Here is a 15561-nt window from a genome sequence, read left to right as displayed (position 1 = left end):
ACAAAAAACGTTTATGTGTTGTTTGATTTCAGATTCAAATCAAATAAACGAGGAATGACCCTTTACTCTTTTTTTTATCTTGTCATGTAATAGGTCATATTAATTGACCAAAAAGCACATGGACCCTAGCGGTGAGAGCTATTGAGTTTTGGCTGTATGAGAAAACAAATGCAACTATTCGGCTTCATCTAACCATCCTAAAATCCCACTAGAAATGTGGTGTTTTTAGTGTAACAGTAGGCTAACTTTATCAGGACATTGATTCAGCTTCAGTAATAATTTTCCAGAAATATTTTTACCAGCTGAATGTATTCTCAAATTGAAAAATGCGACACATCCCTGATTTATATACTGTACATCATCCTCAACCTCAGGTCTTCCTCCTCCATGATCCTCTATTTAGTAATGTTTTCCTTCTTCTATCTGTGGTCTGGTCTCGGGGGGGGGGGATACATTATTATTATAGTATTTTTTTAATCCAGTCTTATAAACACTCCAAACAAGCTACCCGACCACTCGGATGCGTCTGCATTGTCCTAAAGCACACCGTTGCCTCGTTTTGTATCACATTCCAATAATAAAACTGGGGGGGGACAAAAATGCAATTTCAGAATGTGGGAGAGAGCATGCCAGCCAAAGCCATATTTGTGCCAGTACCTCTGATGATGGGACTGTTAAATTCTGGGACACAGATGAGAAGCTCATAGTAAAGGAGCATAAATCTCACCAGCTTAGTTCCACTCTGAAACCTTCAGGATAGTGCTGATTCCATCTTGTCTGTCTCTACCAGGTATGATGAATTTGCTTATGGAAAAATACAGTTCTTCTAAGTGTAAATATTGTATCTAAGTACTGTCTCAACATTGGCCCACAGAACACCATCACAGCCCTCCACTGCTCCCCCGGGGAGAAGAACCCTGTGGTGTCAGGGGATGAGAAAGGCATTGTGGTCTGCTACTGGTACAACACTGGTGAAACTCAAAGCTTCTTCCTTAAACCAAGGAATATCTTCTGCCTGTCCTGCTCTGCTCACAACTGACACTATATTGCTGTGGGGTAAGATATACAACCTCTAGTGGTGCATGCGTGCACAATAATATATGCCTTTTAGCAGATGCTTTTATCTAAAGAGACTTAGTCATGCGTGCATACATTTTACATGTGGGTGGTCTCGGCAATCAAACCCACTACCTTGGCGTTACAAGCGCCATGCTCTACCAACTGAGCTGTAGTAATTGCTCATGCTGAGAAGTGTACTTCACTGCATCCATTAAAATGCATCCATCACACACTGCAAATACCAGGGACAAATGACTTCCCAGGAAAGCATTCCAAATGGCTATGTATCTCAATCTCTCATGTACAAAGATGGCATGATTGTGCTGATTGACATCAGTAAGAAGGGTGAGGTGGTGCATCGTCTCCGTGGCCATGACGACAAGATCCACGCCCTGGCCTGGGCCCCACTGCCCAATGAAGAGGTGCTTTACAGCACGCCCAACAACAACACCGTGGGTTAGAAGATGCTGTACCGAATGCATTCAGTCAGTGACAAATGGCATGCTGAGAAGACTATCTACAGTATTTGTAGTCATCAGATCTGGTTAACAGAAGACATTTTACCCCTTTTTTTGCAAAAATTATATTTTCAAAAACAACCAGAGGGCACAGAGAAGGGGTGTTATCTTGCATCTGGGAGCAAGGACCAGACCATAAGAATCTGGAGCACGCTGAAGGGCAAAGGTGAGACGACAACCTAACTGAGTTATCGACCTGCATCCTCCATAGCTTTTAATGGTTATCATACAACTATTGAGAGTTGGTGCAGTATGCTCTTTAAGAGGGTCCCATCTCTTGGAGTTAAAGATGATTATGTCCCCCTCCTCTGTCAGGTGTGATGAACATGAAGCTGCCGTTCCTGAAGAGAAGAGGGACAGGGGTGGATCTGGCGGTCAAGGAGAGAATCTGGCTCACTGTGTACTGGCCCAAGGGCAAGCCATCACAAGTCGTGTCAAGCTGCTTTGGGTATGATCTATGAAAACATAATTGAGGATAGTACCATTAATCATTATAAATATGATTTGTCGGCAACATGCTAATACTTAGTATTTTGAGAAGTCATTTTGCCAACACTGTACTAACTTCCCTCTGCGTGTGTGTAGGGGTGAGCTGATCATGTGGGACCTCACCAAGGAAGGCAAGCAGAAGTGAAGCCTGTTGGGAGCGTCCTCAGAGGGCCAGAACCACATTAGGATCGTGTTCAACATAAGCTCAGTGTGTGTTCAGGACAACAGAGAGCTCCTTCTCAGTACCTCCATGGACAGAGAGGTGAGATGGGTTTAAACCCACTCGAGGCAGCTTTAAAGCAATTTACTGAATGACTCTTTTGACAACAGTGACACTTTGAGTATTGTGTGAGTTTTTGAGAAGTCAAAATGTAGCCCTATAAATGGTCAATCAAACATGCAGTCTATAAGAAGTGCTTAGTGTCCCTATATGCAGAGAGTGACTCCAGAATCCATGTTGGCAAGATTTTCTCACTCAATTTGCTTCTCTTATTATTCCAGATAAAATGCTGGGACCTGTCGTCATTGGACTACTGCTGGACCCTGCCCACCCTGGGGGTTTGTGAACACCCTGATCTTCTCTCCTGTGGGGCTGCCTGGCCCTGGGGGTGGGAGAATGCGTGATCCGTGTGTGGAGCAGCCTCTCCATCCAGAACAAGTACGACACCAATACCTTCTGGCAGGGCATCAAGTCCAAAGTTACAGCGGTAAGAGACTCTTAGGGCATATTGATATCAGTTATTGTCTACTGGTTTATGGTAAAAGTGAAGATGGCTAGCGCATGTATGTGACAATTTCCAAATCTTTGTTCATTGCAGTTGTCCTGGCATCCAACCAAAGAAGGATCCTTAGCTTTTGGAACCTATGACGGCAAAGTTGGCATCTACAATGCTTTCTCTAACAAGTAAGAGAAACTCTTCATCTAACTCCTTATTTTAGTCATTTAGCAGACACTCTTATCCAGAGCGACTTACAGTAGTGAGTGCATACATTTTCATACTTTTTTTTGTACTGGTCCCCGTGAGAATTCAACCCACAACCCTGGCGTTACAAGTGCCATGCTCTACCAACTGAGCCACACAGGACCTATATCTATATTCAACCTGGATTCAGAGAGAGACGTAACATAGTAGATGTAAATCCGGGACACTCCAATTAGTATATGTTACGTTTCGTATGGTATGTATTACTTTGTGGATGTCCAACATCCATTTCGTATGATGAGTTACGAATTGCAATTCGTACAATATGTTATGAATTTTCTAAACGTATGATATGTTATGAATTCCAATTTGTTGTGACTAACGTTAGCGAGGTGGCTAACGCTAACGTTAGCTAGGGGGCTAACATTAGCTAGGCTAAGGGTTAGGCTTGGGGGGTATACCGTATATACCTTATATACCGTATACCGGGGTATTTGGAAATGGCCACAAGGATGGTTCTTCAATACCGTTGAAACTATTTATTTGAATTTGTTTTCTACATTTGAATATTTGTAGCTACTTTTTAAGTAAAATACCTGCAATCAACTTGTGCAATATGTTAGGAGATAAAGAAGATTGCGTTCTTCATTTCACGTGTCACATTTTATTATGATGCTTACCGGTAGTCCCGAGTCACGTGGTGTTTGTTTACAAGCACACAACGATGACAGACCAGAGCCTTGTGTGTCACTCACTGTTGTGCAACACGCGCCAGGTGATCTAGTTACAGTATGGAATTCACAACAAAATGTTTGCCAGCTAGATATTTTATAAATATTAAGTTAACTGTCAAAAATGTGCTAAATGCTCTGCAGTTGTGCATTTGGTTTGCTAATTTAGTAGCTAGTTAGCTATCTAGCTAAGTGCTAAGCTTCTTGCAAAATCAAGCTTTGCTTGGTAACAGCAGCGAATCCCCTCCTGGATCAAGAGCTTTGCTGTCTAATATTTGTTTTGTGCGTGCAGCAAACTGTGAGTAGCATTTTTTTGTAAATGTTTGCAACGCTCGTTAGCATTTAGTTAGCATTCGCTATGGGGCTTTACATGTACTTGTTAACATTGCTAACCTTTGGATCTCAGAGGCTCAGGGGGGTTTGAAAATAGCGCCCCTTGTGTTCAGTGCCGGTATTAACTAATATCCCAGGATGTTACAAGGTTGGTATGAAAGTATGACAATCTGGATACTGCCCAAGCCTACTAGGGGTTAGGGGTTAAGTTTAGGGTTAGGAGTTAGGTTAAAGGGGAAGGGTTAGCGAAGTAGCTAAAAAGTAGTAAGTAGTTGCAAAATTTGCAAAAATGCTTAAGTTGTCCGTGATGAGATTTGAACACGCAACCTTTGGGTTGCTAGACATTCGCGTTATGCGTTATATGCCCACCCATCCATCCATCCTCCCCGACCAACCACCCTACTTTAGTTTTTGCCTTTTTAGCCTTAAGTAACCATCTGTCTTATGTAACCATACCAAACGTAACATGTCATACTAATTTGAGCTCCCTGGATTTACATTTACTTTACGTTTACTATGTTACGTCTAGTCTATGAGACCAGGCTGCTATATTTATATATCTATTTATATCTGAGATACTGTATGTCGGAGGTTTAATCAAATCCAAACTGTTAGTGATTATCATAATTTCTCACCAAGATAATTACATTTCATATCTGTTATGACATTAATGAATGGTCATCATGCCCAGGCCGCCTCAGGTATCCAGCACTTATCACAAAAAGACTGTGTACACATTAGCCTGGGGACCCCCTGTCCCCCCTCTGTCATTTGGTAAGCTCTTAAGTATATCTAAGTGTGTGTACTGTATGCTGAGCACTCTCTGACCTAGCAACTTATGCGGGTGGGCGTTGTGCCAAAGCCATGAGTCAGCAGAAAGCATCTCTTGACGCTTTGGTAATATACTCCATAATTGAGTTGAGAAAACGCTTACCTCTCTCCCTGAGCCATTCATTGGGAAATCAAGATGGTGGAATGTTAATTTTACCAGCTTCCGGCAGATGACATTTTGATTACCGTATCCATCATTCAGCCTTTTGAAACAGTAAACATAATTGCTGCTGTGTGAACGATCTGCTGATGGTTTCTAAACCAACAAAGACCATGTTAATTTGTTTTGACACTTTTTGCTGGCATGGCTCCTCCTCCTGCTGGTGTCCCAGAGTGGCATGTGGACATTGAGATTGAGATGTGACCTCTTCAGGGTTATCGTTGACTGATTAGTGTTGTGAATAAGAGAGACAACAGCAGGGTGCTAAAACAGTGTGCAACAGTCAGTGTGTCATCTCCAGGCGGAGCAGGAGACCGGCTGTCCTACAGCCTGTATAGCTGTGCTGGAGAGGGCCTCATCCTACAGCATGACCCCTGGAAACTGGCAGGAGAGGCCACATACATTGACAGGCTCATCAAGTACACCAACAGCATCATGGTGAGATGGAGAGGCTCTCTACATTTATGTATTTATCTATTCCTTTTCAGCAGGACCCTCTACATAAGTATTTTACCCAGTCACTGCATGTGGCGATGTGCAATTGAATATAATGTTGGTAATTTGAATACATTTTGAAGGTCATGTTCTATTTTCTGCAGCACAAGCTGTCATCCCACACAGATCTCAGCTGGAAACCAGATGGTAAAGTTGTGGCCATTGGCAATGAGGACTGGTGAGTCCTCATTCCCTTAAACTGTGTATAGGCCTGGAGAATTAACCGGAGGCAACTGTCATCTAAAATGATTGATGAGTGCCTGTCTAAAATGAGACTGTAGCTGTACTGACGGTTTTACTGTAAAGTGTATTAAGAAGTTTAAATGCACTTTGGGAAAAAGTGATTTGAATGTGGTCATTTTATTTATGTATCCATTTTCACTAGGTCTCAAAGTGATTGAAATTATATTGGGGCAACTATAATTCCTGGCTTTGTCTCTCTCAGGTCCATAGAGGTGTACCAGGCCCAGACTCTCAAGCTGCTGTGTACCATCCAGCAGCACCATAAGATAATCAACGTGCTGCGCTGGCACCATGACCACAACTCCCTGCCCGAGCTGCAGTACCTCCTGGCCTCTGGATCCAGCAACGCCATGGTCTACATCCACGACCTCCGCACTGTCATAGGTGAGGGGAGTTCCCCAGGTGTGTATGCTGGTGCCGAATCATATTTTCAGATCTGAGTGTTTAAATCTCCTGTTGATATGTTGTATGATCTGTGTTAAAGACAAGTGTGCATATCTCAAGGAATGGTACTGACGGTAATATGGGGTGCAGAGGCAGCAGTGAGCCAGCAGAGGGCTCCATTGGGAATGGTAGCTATGTAAAACTAATGGTCTTGGAAGATATACACTGTGTTTGAAACATTAAGAACACCTACTCTTTCCATGACATAGACTGATCAGGTGAATTCAGGTGAAAGCTATGATCCCTTATTGTTGTCACTTGTTAAATACACTTCAATCAGTGTAGATGAAGGGGAAGATGAAAATGTATGGACTCACTAACTAAGTCGCTCTGGATAAGAGCGTCTGCTAAATTACGTAAAAATTAAAAATTAATAAAATAAGATATTTTTAAGAAGGATTTTTAAGCCTTGAGATGAGTGAGACATTGATTGTGTATGTGTGCCATTCAGAGGGTGACTAGACAAAATATTTAAGTGCCTTTGAAAGGGGTATGGTAGTTGGTGCCAGGGACACAGGTTTATGTCAAGAACTACAACGCTGCTGGGTTTTTCACGCTCAACAGTTTCCTGTGTGTATCAAGAATGGTCCACAACCCAAAGGACATCCAGCCAACTTGACACAACTGTGGGAAGCATTGTAGTCAGCATGGGCCTGCATCCCTGTGGAATGTTTTCGACACCTTGTAGAGTCCATGCCCTGATGGATTGAGGCTGTTCCTAGGGCGCAACTCAATATTAGGAAGGTGTTCTTAATGTTTTGTGCACTCAGTGTAAATATGGTAGCTATGTAAAACTAATGGTCTTGAAAGATATATACACTGCTCAAAAAAATTAAGGGAACACTTAAACAACACAATGTAACTCCAAGTCAATCACACTTCTGTGAAATCAAACTGTCCACTTAGGAAGCAACACTGATTGACAATAAATTTCACATGCTGTTGTGCAAATGGAATAGACAACAGGTGGAAATTATAGGGAATTAGCAAGACACCCCCAATAAAGGACTGGTTTTGCAGGTGGTGACCACAGACCACTTCTCAGTTCCTATGCTTCCTGGCTGATGTTTTGGTCACTTTTGAATGCTGGCAGTGCTTTCACTCTAGTGGTAGCATGAGACGGAGTCTACAACCCACACAAGTGGCTCAGGTAGTGCAGCTCATCCAGGATGGCACATCAATGCGAGCTGTGGCAAGAAGGTTTGCTGTGTCTGTCAGTGCAGTGTCCAGAGCATGGAGGCGCTACCAGGAGACAGGCCAGTACATCAGGAGACGTGGAGGAGGCCGTAGGAGGGCAACAACCCAGCAGCAGGACTGCTACCTCCGCCTTTGTGCAAGGAGGAGCAGGAGGAGCACTGCCAAAATGACCTCCAGCAGGCCACAAATGTGCATGTGTCTGCTCAAACGGTCAGAAACAGACTCCATGAGGGTGGTATGAGTGCCCGACGTCCACAGGTGGGGGTTGTGCTTACAGCCCAACACCGTGCAGGACATTTGGCATTTGCCAGAGAACACCAAGATTGGCAAATTCGCCAATGGCGCCCTGTGCTCTTCACAGATGAAAGCAGGTTCACAATGAGCACGTGACAGACGTGACAGAGTCTGGAGACGCCGTGGAGAACGTTCTGCTGCCTGCAACATCCTCCAGCATGACCGGTTTGGCAGTGGGTCAGTCATGGTGTGGGGTTGCATTTCTTTGGGGGGCCGCACAGCCATCCATGTGCTCGCCAGAGGTAGCCTGACTGCCATTAGGTATCAAGATGAGATCCTCAGACCCCTTGTGAGACCATATGCTGGTGCGGTTGGCCCTGGGTTCCTCCTAATGCAAGACAATGCTAGACCTCATGTGGCTGGAGTGTGTCAGCAGTTCCTGCAAGAGGAAGGCATTGATGCTATGGACTGGCCCGCCCGTTCCCCAGACCTGAATCCAATTGAGCACATCTGGGACATCATGTCTCGCTCCATCCACCAACGCCACGTTGCACCACAGACTGTCCAGGAGTTGGCGGATGCTTTAGTCCAGGTCTGGGAGGAGATCCCTCAGGAGACCATCCGCCACCTCATCAGGAGCATGCCCAGGCGTTGTAGGGAGGTCATACAGGCACGTGGAGGCCACACACACTACTGAGCCTCATTTTGACTTGTTTTAAGGACATTACATCAAAGTTGGATCAGCCTGTAGTGTGGTTTTCCACTTTAATTTTGAGGGTGACTCCAAATCCAGACCTCCATGGGTTGATAAATTTGATTTCCATTGATAATTTTTGTGTGATTTTGTTGTCAGCACATACAACTACGTAAAGAAAAAAGTATTTAATACGATTATTTCATTCATTCAGATCTAGGATGTGTTATTTTAGTGTTCCCTTTATTTTTTTGAGCAGTGTATATATCTTCCTAGACCTTTAGTTTTACAGTGAGGGAAAAAAGTATGTAATCCCCTGCTGATTTTGTACGTTTGCCCACTGACAAAGAAATGATCAGTCTATAATTTTAATGGTAGGTTTATTTGGTAGGTTTATCATTAAAATGCAAATCAATGTATAAAATTTTTGACATGCGTTTTTCTGGATTTTTTTGTTGTTATTCTGTCTCTCACTGTTCAAATCAACCTACCATTAAAATTATAGACTGATCATTTCTTTGTCAGTGGGCAAATGTGCAAAATCAGCAGGGGATCAAATACTTTTTAGCTACCATATACAGTGCCTTTGGAAAATATTCAGACCCCTTGATATTTTCCACATTTTCTTACATTAAGCCTTATTCTGAAATTGATTAAATAAAACAATTTCCTCAGCAATCTACACATAATACCCCATAATGACAAAACGAAAACAGGGTTTTGGTAATTTTAGGAAATTTATAAAAATACAAAAACAGAAACACTTATTTACATAAGTATTCAGACCCTTTGCTATGAGACTCGAAATTGAGCTCAGGTTCTTCCTGTTTGCATTGATCATCCTTGAGGTTGTTTCTACAACTTGATTGGAGTCCACCTGTGGTAAATTCAATTGATTGGACATGATTTGGAAAGGCACACACCTGTTGACAATGCATGTCAGAGCAAAAACCAAGCCATGAGGTCGAAGGAATTGTCCGTAGAGCTCCGAGACCGGATTGCTTAGAGGCAAAAAAGTTCTGCAGCATTGAAGGTCCCCAAGAACACAGTGGCCTCCATCATTCTTAAATGGAAGAAGTTTGGAACCACCAAGACTCTTCCTAGAGCTGGCCGCCCGGCCAAATTGAGCAATCAAGGGAGAAGGGCCTTGGTCAGGGAGGTCACCAAGAACCCGATGGTCACTCTGACAGAGCTCCAGAGTTCCTCTGTGGAGATGGGAGAACCTTCCAGATGGACAACCATCTCTGCAGCACTCCACCAATCAGGCCTTTATGGTAGAGTGGCCAGACAGAAGCCACTCCTCAGTAAAAGGCACATGACAGCCCGCTTGAAGTTTGCCAAAAGGCACCTAAAGGACACTCAGACCATGAGAAACAAGATTCTCTGGTCTGATAAAACCAAGATTGAACTCTTTGGCCTGAATGCCAAGTGTCACGTCTGAAGGAAACCTGGCACCATCCCTACAGTGAAGCATGGTGGTGGCAGCATCATGATGTGGGGATGTTTTGCAGGGACTGGGAGACTAGTCAGGATCGAGGGAAAGATGAATGGAGCAAAGTACAGAGAGATCCTTGATGAAAACCTGCTCCAGAGCTCTCAGGACCTCAGGTTTACCTTCCAACAGGACAACGACCCTAAGCACACAGCCAAGACAATGCAGGAATGGCTTCGGGACAAGTCTCTGAATGTCCTTGAGTGGCCAATCCAGAGCCCGGACTTGAACCTGATCGAACATCTCTGGAGAGACCTGAAAATAGCTGCAAACGACGCTCCCCATCCAACCTGATAGAGCTTGAGAGGATCTGCAGAGAAGAATGGGAGAAACTCCCCAAATACAGGTGTGCCAAGCTTGTAGCATCATACCCAAGAAGACGCAAGGCTGTAATTGCTGCCAAAGGTGCTTCAACAAAGTACTGAGTAAAGTTTCTGAATACTTATGTAAATGTGATATTTCCGTTTTTTATTATTTTCATAAATGTGCAAACATTTCTAAAAACCTGTTTTTGGTTTGTCATTATGGGGTATTGTGTGTAGATTGATGAGGGAAAAAACTATTTTATCAATTTTAGAATAAGGCTGTAACGTAACAAAATGTGGAAAAAGTCAAGGGGTCTGAATACTTTCCGAATGCACTATATACACTGTGTATCCCATTTGTATCCCGTGTGTATAAAATATATATACAGTGAAGGAAAAAAGTATTTGATCCCCTGCTGATTTTGTACGTTTGCCCACTGACAAAGAAATTATCAGTCTATAATTTTAATGGTAGGTTGATTTGAACAGTGAGAGACAGAATAACAACAAAAAAATCCAGAAAAACGCATGTCAAAAATGTTATAAATTGATTTGCATTTTAATGAGGGAAATAAGTATTTGACCCCCTCTCAATCAGAAAGATTTCTGGCTCCCAGGTGTCTTTTATATAAGTAACGAGCTGAGATTAGGAGCACACTCTTAAAGGGAGTGCTTCTAATCTTAGCTTGTTACCTGTATAAAAGACACCTGTCCACAGAAGCAATCAATCAATCAGATTCCAAACTCTCTACCATGGCTAGATCAAATAGCTCTCCAAGGATGTCAGGGACAAGATTGTAGACCTACACAAGGCTGGAATGGGCTACAAGACCATCGACAAGCAGCTTGGTGAGAAGGTGACAACAGTTGATGTGATTATTCGCAAATGGAAGAAACACAAAATAACTGTCAATCTCTTCAATCTCTTGTCTGTGTTCAGAGACTCCCCTAGAGAATTCCGTTTTGGTGACCGAGGCGTATTGGAGCCTGGCGGTTCACACAGCCAAGATCACCGGCCTGGCCTGGAGCCCCCACCACGACGGGCGACTGGTCACGTCTCTTATGACGGTACAGCACAGGTCAGTCCCAATGCATAAACATTACTGTATATACTGTAGATACTGTAGATGGGAATAGGGTTTTGCTGCTACAAATTCCAATCAGCCGCTATTGAATGGCAATGTATTATTTTATTTATGCAAGACCACTAGTATCTCCTCAGTGACAGGTAGCACTGTAGCCATGGTCCATCTACCATTACATTCAGGCTGTCTCAATCCAGTCATCTTCTTCAATTGCATCTTTAATTGCTGCCGTACAAGTTAAGAATTATCATGTCATACAGCTTACATACTACTAATTTCCTTTCAATTTCTTCATCCAGTAATCAAATGGACAGATCAGTGGTGGAGAAAGTGCAAAATGGAGGGAAATCCTTACTGACTGTAAAGAAAGAAATGAAAAAAGTGGAGAAACCAACAAGAACATTATTGTTCATAGAGCCCTGAGTTTTTCCTGACCACGTGACCTGACCAGGAAAACCTCAGCCCCCTTTGTCAACTAACACACAGTTACAAGTCCTATTCATCAACTTATCATGAGTATAAGTCTGCATGATCAGTCTCCATCCACTGCAACCCCCTCTGGTGTTTGTTGTCTTTTCTTCCAGAGGTGTCTCTAAAGAAGAGGAAGCCTTGCTCCATGCTGCCCCTCAGTATGTCCATGGACCACCGGCCCAGGGAAGACCTCCAGCAGGACTGTCTCAACCTGGCCACAGTCAGGAACTCTGAGGGTGAGACTTTCAGTCCATCCTTATCTGGATTATACCACAAGATTAGACATGTAGCCCAGTAGCTACACCTTTGAGGACCTACAGTACCTTGCGAAAGTATTCACCCCCCCTTGGCATTTTTCCTATTTTGTTGCCTTACAACCTGGAATTAAAATTGATTTTTGGGGGGTTTGTATCATTTGATTTACACAGCATGCCTACCACTTTGAAGATGCAAAATAATTTTTATTTAGAAACAAACAAGAAATAAGACAAAAAAAACAGAAAACTTGAGCGTGCATAACTATTCACCCCCCCAAAGTCAATACTTTGTAGAGCCACCTTTTGCAGCAATTACAGCTGCAAGTCTCTTGGGGTATGTCTCTATAAGCTCGGAACATCCAGCCACTGGGATTTTTGCCCATTCTTCAAGGCAAAACTGCTCCAGCTCCTTCAAGTTGGATGGGTTCCGCTGGTGTACAGCAATCTTTGTCATACCACAGATTCTCAATTGGATTGAGGTCTGGGCTTTGACTAGGCCATTCCAAGACATGTAAATGTTTCCCCTTAAACCACTCAAGTGTTGCTTTAGCAGTATGCTTAGGGTCATTGTCCTGCTGGAAGGTGAACCTCCGTCCAAGTCTCAAATCTCTGGAAGACTGAAACAGGTTTCCCTCAAGAATTTCCCTGTATTTAGCGCCATCCATCATTCCTTCAATTCTGACCAGTTTCCCAGTCCCTGCCAATGAAAAACATCCCCACAGCATGATGCTGCCACCCCCATGCTTCACTGTGGGGATGGTGTTCTCGGGTGATGAGAGGTGTTGGGTTTGCACCAGACATTGCGTTTTCTTTGATGGCCAAAAAGCTCAATTTTAGTCTCATCTGACCAGAGTACCTTCTTCCATATGATTGGGGAGTCTCCCACATGCCTTTTGGCGAACACCAAACGTGTTTGCTTATTTTTTTCTTTAGGCAATGGCTTTTTTCTGGCCACTCTTCCATAAAGCCCAGCTCTGTGGAGTGTGCAGCTTAAAGTTGTCCTATGGACAGATACTCCACTCTCCGCTGCTGAAGGAGCTTTGCAGCTCCTTCAGGGTTATCTTTGGTCTCTTTGTTGCCTCTCTGATTAATACCCTCCTTACCTGGTCCGTGAGTTTTGGTGGGCGGCCCTCTCTTGGCAGGTTTGTTGTGGTGCCATATTCTTTCCATTTTTTTATAATGGATTTAATGGTGGTCCGTGGGATGTTCAAAGTTTCAGATATTTTTTTATAACCCAACCCTGATCTGTACTTCTCCACAACTTTGTCCCTGACCTGTTTGGAGAGCTCCTTGGTCTTCATGTGCCGCTTGCTTGGTGGTGCCCCTTGCTTAGTGGTGTTGCAGAATCTGGGGCCTTTCAGAACAGGTGTATATGTACTGAGATCATGTTACAGATCATGTGACACTTAGATTGCACACAGGTGGAGTTTATTTAACTAATTATGTGACTTTTGAAGGTAATTGGTTGCACCAGATCTTATTTAGGGGCTTCATAGGAAAGGGGGTGAATACATATGCACGCACCACTTTTCCGTTATTTATTTATTCGAATTTTTTGAAACAAGTTATTTTTTTCATTTCACTTCACCAATTTGGACTATTTTGTGTATGTCCATTACATGAAATCCAAATAAAAATCCATTTAAATTACAGGTTGTAATGCGACAAAATAGGAAAAACGCCAAGGGGGATGAATACTTTTTTAAGGCACTGTATACAATCAACTAAGTACTCAACTATTGTTTACTGGCAAAATGTTCAAGTGTAGGCGGCAGCATAAAATAAAAGCACAAGGAGTTGTCTTTAGTTAAGATTAATGATACAGATAAATAAGGTCCAAACAGATAAGGCAGGTCATAATTGTATGTCCTCATAGAGCAGTGTTTGACCTCTGACCCTGTCTTTGTCCCCTCTGTCTGTCCTCAGCCCCTCCAGCCCACTGTGTCCCAGGCCTGGGAGATCACATCCAACTGGGGCTGTTCGCAGATAGAGTTGCCCTCTAAAGGGTGTTCCAGGAGGAGGGTGAGGACGCTATGTTATGTTGTATTATGTAATTGTTATCAGACATTCATAATGATTATACACTTGTTAAAACACTTTCATAATACTTACACTTATAACGCTTTCTCTGATTATATATGAGTCTGTGGTGTATCTGAGACTGTGGAAAGGTGACATCGCTGGAGCTCTGCAGGTGGCCACTGAGAAAGGAGAGCCGAGTGATCACCTGCTCTCTGTTGCACCTATGGGTAAAGAGCACTAATTTAAAGTCTAAATGTTTTTCTATTTATTCCAGTTTAGAATGCATATTTACAATATTAAGCTGTTCCGATTCAGCAACCAACTAGGCAATTAGTATAATTCGTTGTTCTCTTGCTCCTTGCAAAGTTATGTGTTTCTCTGTGGTACAGTGCTGTTTGTATGCATACAGGTGTGTAATTGTATTTGTGAAACCCTCAGCTTGTTACCAGGTGTGGCTGAGTACAGTGGAGGCCTATGTGAAGCAGCTGTGTCTTCAGAAGCAGTTCCTCAAGGCTGCCTCGCATCTCCTGTCCATCAACAAGGTCTACGAGGCCATAGACCTCCTCAAGTCCCACCAGCTCTACAGGTCATTTAGCTCTACAGGTTATTTTACACATAAATTATTCTATAAAGAATATTAAAGTTAGTGTTGTAAGAAGATCCAATAGAGTAATTCCCTTCTACTTAGTGGTAGGATTTTAGATTGTTATCTGTGACTGGCCTATCAATGGGAGTGATCATTGTAATCTCTGAGCTGTGAGTCACATGTTTGTGTGCTGTCTCAGGGAGGCCATAGCCCTGGCCATGGCTAGGCTGCAGCCAGATGACCCTGTGCTCAAGGGGCTCTACACCACCTGGGCAGCCGTGCAAATAACAGATTAGCATTTACCCATCTTCATTAATAAAACTGCATCTCGGTGTAAAAGTGCACTGTGTAACGTATGGTAGATTAAAAGATGGTTCCTCTGAATAGCTGACTTGATGCTAATGGAACGTGTTGTGTATTTATCAAATCAAATGTTTCACCCAGTTATCTCGCCGTGGACTCCAGCTTCGACACTGCCAAAGTCATCGCCATGAAAAACGACCCAGTATCGCTGAAGACGGCCGCCAGTCTGGCGAGGATCTCTGGTGAAAGTGACCTGTCCCATTCACTCTACCTAAGATGTGCCAAAGACCTCTACCTTAGATGTGGCATCCTCTCAGGATTGGCTGGGAGCAACTCCTCATCGCACAGGAGAGCCTATTGGTTAGTTGCCCTGAACTGGCCAATGCTCATAAATATAGATACTAGATATAGTCCCATTGATTAGCTGTAGATTATAGTCAGATGAGATATGTGGGTTGATTTTCATGCTTGATCTCTACTGTCCCCCTCTGATATAGGCCCACCGGTTACACTTCTGCACTATCAAGCTGCTCACTGTGAGTCTAACAGGGACAGACGTAGTGACTTGGACCTGTTCCTCCAGCCATCCCTGGTCTGCCTCCTGTAAGAGCCAAAATGGCTTCCTAGCTACCCTGAGGGCTGTGTGGGAGAGGGAGTTTGGTGTCTCTCTCAGCAACCCAGAGTAACTG

The 15561-nt window shown here is 43.4% G+C and overlaps 1 pseudogene; it reads left to right on the top strand.

Annotated features, from left to right (window-relative positions):
- Positions 1 to 118: 118 nt before the first annotated feature.
- Positions 119 to 15296, top strand: LOC121574534 (annotated as a pseudogene).
- Positions 15297 to 15561: the final 265 nt, after the last annotated feature.

Source organism: Coregonus clupeaformis, chromosome 9, assembly GCF_020615455.1.
Source record: "Coregonus clupeaformis isolate EN_2021a chromosome 9, ASM2061545v1, whole genome shotgun sequence".
Classification (NCBI taxonomy): domain Eukaryota; kingdom Metazoa; phylum Chordata; class Actinopteri; order Salmoniformes; family Salmonidae; genus Coregonus; species Coregonus clupeaformis.
The sequence above is the reverse complement of the archived record's forward strand: the minus strand, read 5'-3'. Positions and strand labels throughout refer to the sequence as shown.